Source organism: Paramormyrops kingsleyae, chromosome 15 (assembly GCF_048594095.1).
Source record: "Paramormyrops kingsleyae isolate MSU_618 chromosome 15, PKINGS_0.4, whole genome shotgun sequence".
Lineage (NCBI taxonomy): Eukaryota > Metazoa > Chordata > Actinopteri > Osteoglossiformes > Mormyridae > Paramormyrops > Paramormyrops kingsleyae.
The window spans coordinates 21885310-21891865 of NC_132811.1; positions in this window are offsets into that span (position 1 = coordinate 21885310).

Consider the following 6556-nt stretch of genomic DNA (forward strand, 5'->3'; position numbering starts at 1 on the left):
TGCTTCTTCCTGTTCCTGGATCGACAGCCATGCCTGGGTAATTCATTAACTACCACCTCATTCTTTTCTCCCTTAGGTCATCAGAACTCTACCTGATAGTACAGGTTCAGGTTGTTTTGTTCAGATGTTTTTTTTGTTTTGCTCAAATCACGTGGCACTGGGAGAACAATAGCCTGGATTGGATGAGCCAGTGCAGGTTAGGTTTGGTCAGTCCCATTCTCCCCCCCGTTATATCATCTCACCAAAAAATGGTTAAAATGCTGACAATTTCCTGCAGAGCATGATGCTCGCACTTTAGTTCCAAGAACAAGCTGCTTCCCAAAGGGTGTGCACATGTGTTTCCTGCTTAAGGAAAGAGCAGGAACGTTTTTTTGGGTGGGAGGTGGTGTGGAGGGAGTAATTACTGGAAACTGGGCGCACAACAGAAAACAAGTGGAGGCTGAGCAAGGAAGTGCATGGAATGTGGACACGGTGAAGACCATCCGAATGGAATGAGGGGAATCCACTCCCTGGAAACTTTCGGTACTTCCAGTGAATTCTAAATATTTTCCAAAAGATGCCACAAAAATGCATACAATGTGTCCTATCCCCACCCCCCTCAAATCGATACTTGGTCAAGGAATGCCTGTGAATGCCCTGAAAAATAATGAAGGAAATTTTAAAAATGCAAGGATGTCATTTAAAAGTCTGCATAACAATATGACAAGGAATGCTGATATGAATATGATAGGAATACTTTGCTTACTTTAAAATGATGGAGGATGTTACATAGATGTGAATACTGTACTTAGTGTTCATTTTGAGAGGTGCTGGATCACATTTGCTTTTTAGAGGTCATGCAGTGTGCAGATTTATCTTTATGAAGACATGTTGCAGAACATTCCTCTGTTTTCTTTGATTCACACACATACATAGTATTTCAGTACATATAATGCTGATGCCTGTTTCTGGTAACTCCTTCTAAGCACCAGGATGGATGGGGTGCTTTGCCAGTTGAAGTCAGTTTATATATTTATGTATAGTGCCCTTTCTGACATAATTGCACCAACAGGCTCTACAAAGATATAACAGTGGCACGGCATCATTAACTTGACAGTGCAAATTAATACAATTAAGTTTCAGTGAACATACAACCCCAGTCCCGAGCCTTGTTTTGTGTCCCAAGCCAACCTGCAGCCCAGCAAGTAATTTGGGACACTTTGTACGCCTTTCCCGGAAAGATGGAAAATTCCTTCAGCCTTTCCCGCCCTGTTTTCCTCCATAGTATCCTGTATTTCCTGAAATTGGAATGATAGAGTAATTCCCCCCCCCCCACCCATAAAGGTCAGGGTTTTTTTTCTTGCCGATTCTCCATGTCATGTGGTTCTGCCCTGAGCTGTGCCAGCCTCTCCCGCAGTGAGAAAGAGGAAGGCCATATATGGGCAGGCCTTTGTGACACAGGGAAGAGTTCAGCGGTATTAAAACCAGAACTGAGCTTTCCATCTGGCAACCTAAGCATTCGGTTGCTTTTGAGATTTACAAACTCTTGGGTTCTCCTTTCGGTTTATCTCTCGCATAGCTGTTCTTCCTATTAGCATGCAGCTGTACCCTTTAACTTGTATGTATCTGTACTCAGGTTTTTTCACGCCAAATTTAATCTTTCAAAGCCTTTTTGGGGCCATCTGAGCCTGTTTTAAGAAGTCATGTGAGTGTTTTTATTTATTTCCTCTTTTTCTGGATCCCGCTTTTTCCAAAGCAACCCTATACAGAGAAATATCTAGCATGTGTGGAGTGTAAAATATTTTTATGGCTTGGTCCTCCTGCCCATGGTACACTTCTGCCCACATTAAAGGCCTCAAAGGGATTCTTATTTTGTGTTGCTAAGATAAGAGCAGATGTGTATTTATAAGAATATAGCCTCTAAGTGTGTTTAGCAGCACAGTGTTTTAGAACATGTATTTAGTTTAAAGGCATTTACAGGTTCATTAATGTATTACATATATTTTTAAAAACTTGTGTGCAATGACATGATTAGTAAAACTGTATTTATTTGTTTGCATGCTAATTTGTTCGCTTATGATTGTGGATATGGACATATAAAATGTTATAAATACGCAACTTCCTTATATTTACCAGAAAAAGCAGATTGGTGAGTCAGTGGGTAGCACTGTACACTCACATCTCCTGGGTTGCTGGTTCGAATCCCGTTTCCGCTCTGCACGTGTGAAGTTAGCATGTTCTCCCTGTGTCACATGGATCTCCTACCATAGTCAAAACACACAATTAAGTTGATCAGTGTCTGTAAATTGCTGTTTATATGTGAGTATGCAATGAACCGGCATCTTGCACCGAGTGCTTTTCTGGATACGCTCCAGTTTCACTGCCATCCCGCACTGGATAAGTGTTTATGGAATATGGATGGATGGATACCAGTAAAAGTGGTATATGACTCTGTGCCAGTTTCTAACATGGTTCTAGCTACAAATAAAAAGCTAAATGGGTGCTCTGTCCTGCATTTCAAATCAGCTGAAAATAATGACGGCTCAAGTCTCAGACAAACGTGGGAAAACAGGAGCGGCAATCCGGCGAGAGGCGGTCGCCGGCAGAAACGGCTCTGCGGTCGTAATTAGCCAGAGCCGCCTCCTGCGAGGCTCAGTAGCTTCCAGACGGGCGTCATGGTGTCAGCGGGGTCACTGTTGTACTTCAGTCTGTCTTACTATGAAAGCCAGAGGCTGCTAAAAATAACAGGCGAGAGCTGAAAGGGATTAGTTGGCCATCAGGGACCTTCATTGGCAGGTCTCAGATCAGGCAGTCAAGGAAGGACGCGTTCATTAAGTCAGCCATTTGACAATGAATTGACTGTACAAAATGAAATTTGAGAATGCGACCTCTCAACGATTTGTGTTGCAATGCTGTGCTCTACACAAGCATGTACACACCTCTTTTAATGACTAACCCTTCAATGTGTTAATGCATCCATCTTAGAAACCAGGAATGTACGTCTCCATCACTGAGGCCGATGCGATGCACTGCCAATGATCCCATGCATTAAATATGCAGACCAAGCAACTACTAATGCGATACAATTTGATTCACCCATATTGCGATGCAGTGCAACTGAATTTCATTCGACAGAATGTGATTCAACGCAATACAAAGTGATGCAAAAGAATATTATGCTATGCAATTCAATATGGTACAGATACAGAACATTTAGAGAGGAGGAATCAGACTGAATGTAATATTACTGGTCTCATTGCTTCTCTGCCGGTACACCGTTGCGAATCAGTGAATCTTATCCTATCTAACACTTACACAGTGCAGGGGACATTCTGGATGGGGCAGCAGTGCATTGCAGGGAGGAAGCACACACTCTCACTGTGGGCAATTAGCCTTTTAGCATAGCTACATGTCTTTGGACTGCAGAGGAAACCGGTGAGACAGGGAGCACATCCACAAGCATGCAGAATGGGGGAGGATTCAAAGCCGGCAGGAGGTGACAGCCTCCTCATTGTCATGAACATGAATAGCTACATGAAGGGTTTAGCTACTGGTGTTTCATTTGCTTATTATTCCTTTTGATATGATAAAACGATGCTCCTTAAATCAGACACGTGAATTTGCCCTGGAAGAATGAGGTGGGTCTAACTACCATTCAGTTACAAATTCTGCAGGTAACCTGAGCTGAACTTCAGGTGATGGGCCTTACTTTTGATAAGCCCAAGGTCTCTGTGGCTTATAATCAGCTCTCCCCGTTTATTTTTAATATTTCTTTCCTGGTTCAGAACATGTCTGGATAGCATCCAATAGTTAAAGGCCGATTGTCATTCCCTTCCTTTGCACAAACACAAAACACGTTTATAATGCACCTCTGAATGCCTGTGGCCTGTTGTCTAAATGTCTTTTTTTTTGCCCATTGCTTTCTTCACTCTTTTGTGTGGGGAGCCTTGAAACGCGTCACATGTTTGCCCAAATCAGCAATTAACATTTCACTGTTGCCGTTTACACCATGCACACTCCACAGGAGACAGCTGCTGGCTTGCTTTGTTCTCCTACAAATGCTGATTTCATGCTAAGCGTAACCCGCGTGGTAGATAACGGCACGGGTGGCGTCCAGAAGAGCAAGCGCACGTGTGTGATGGTATAATATCCTAAATAAGTCAGGTATTAGTTTCCTGTGGCCGTTGTCACCCGATGCCAGAGGCAACAAGATAGTTCCATCGTCAGCCTCAATTAAATTTTCATACATTTGTGCTGCGGAAAGACGTCCGACAGTCAGCGGGGAAAAATGACACAAGCAGCAGATCTTTACTTCCAAGCTCCTCCTTCAGTCCCCTGCTAACCCCCCACCCCCCCACCCCCCCACCCCCCCCACCTTGCTCTCTGCTGTTGTTTATTGTCATTGGTGTGGAGATGCATTTAACCCAGATGCCCCCCTCCCCCCCACACCAAACGGCCTCTGTCGATACTTGGGAACTGGATCGATGCTGCTCTGGCAACAGCCTCACGCCCACGTCATGCTTGTTTACAATTGTACCTTCGCACGTGAGGCTCAGACTGTTCCGCCTCAATCAGGTCCGTTCAGATTTCCCTTGACAGGGATGTATGCTTTGTGTGGGATTTATGACCTAAGTTTACCTTCATTCCAGGTGTGGAACAAAATAAACAGGCGTCTGTTCACAAAAGGCCAATGCCAGAATGAAGTGCTCCCGGTGTGTCTGCTTCCTGCACGTTGGGACATCGGGTAGTAAACTGGGCTGCACCCCCCCCCCCCCCTCCCATAAGCATAAAGCAATCTCAGGATGGGGTCAGCTGACACAAAACAAGTAGTGCCTGTGTGTGGGGGGGTGTACACTTTCACACTTGCAGCATGTGCATACGCACCCGTACTCGTGTGTAAGTGCACCCTTAAATTCCTTCCTCTCCCTCGTCTGCCTGTCACTGCAGACACGTGAGTCGGACGGAAGGCCGATAAGGCCGCGTCCACCTCACCCTCACAGTCTGCTTGCCCCAGAAAGGCCTGCGAGACTCTGCCCTTCTTTAAAATGTGCAAGATCACAGAGTGCTTTCTGATAAACAGACATGGGCCGTTATGCAACAGGAGCTGGGGGGGGCGTGCAGTGAAAGGACGGGAACGGAGCCCTGAAGTGCTTTGTTTTTCTGGAATGTACCTGCCCTTGTGACTGGCTGACTGTAACCCCGAGCCTGAGCAGAGTACAGAGTAAGGGCATGAGGGATACGGAATGTTCCGGGATATTCTGGACTTTATTTACAAGCTGGAAAGAGGGAGGGCAAAGGGATGGTGCTTAGAGCTGAGGGGAGAGAGTGCAAAATAGAAAATAAAGTGCAGAGAGAGGTAGCTGGAGAGAGGCAGAGGCTGTGGATCACGGCAAGGCTCCCTGCTGCATTTGCTGGGCTGCAAGTTTGCTGCATCTTCACAGCGCCGCTGCAGACCTTGCATGCATGCTGACGCATTCTGCTTCTTTCTGCAACAAGGGAACAGACTATCCCAAGCTGAACTTCTCTCCTTTTTGCATTAACTCCAGAATTCACAGTTATAAGCCCCGACTCATTTTGCATTTTAAAAATTCCTCGGGCTGTGCCGGTGCACGTTGCGGCCAGCGGACGCTAGAGGTGAACAGCGACTACACAGCTGGCGGCATAATGATCAATGATACAAAGTGTAATATGCAGCTCCAGCTGGGAAAGAGTGTGAGGCCGTGTGCTGCCCCGAGGTCACGCTGACATCTCAACCAGCCTTCTTCGCAGGCTTAAGCTGGCAGGTTACAAAACACCCGTGGCCTTTATACTGGCCACGTGCTTGGGGCAGGAACACAACACTCACCACATCTCAGAACACCCGCATGTTGCTGATTTATTTTTTTCACATCTATTTGTGGCGGTTATGAAACAGCTTTGCTATTAATCGCCATTTACTCGGACAGGCTTTTATTAAGCAGTCTTACGAGAAGTTGTGTAAATCCTCCTTTTCGTGAACTGCATTTATTATGAAATGGCCAGCAATCCAATTATTCATGCAGGATTTGTTTCTAACTTGTGTAACAATGTTGTTCTCTCTCCCTTCCTGCTGACACCAGATTTACATGGTGATTGACCTCACCTAGCTCACCGACAATGGTTGCACTTGATTGTTTAACCTGAGCCTCTCTGTTCCAGTTCTTAGTTAAGCTTTACATTCTGAAATCTATACGACCCCCACATTATTGTTTGTCAACTTTTAATACCTTCCTCTGCTGTGATTGTCTTAATTATTAGACCTTTAAAGACAGGTGACATCAAAGAGCTCTGGCACCAGGTTATCGTACCAGAGGGTGATCGGTGTGAGTGCTTCTTTCGAAGGATAAACAGTGTTTAAGTACCTGATGTTACCACTATTATCGCTAAATACTTTAAGCTGGTTCATTTGATATAATGTAACACGTCGCCTCTAATGCTACATCGCAGGCAGTCGTGGACAATCCGCTTGCATGGGATGATAACACATCCACCTACATTGAAACTTCTTAACACAACAGATCGGTCCTAGCAAAGTCAGCAGGAGAAATGGAACCTACTC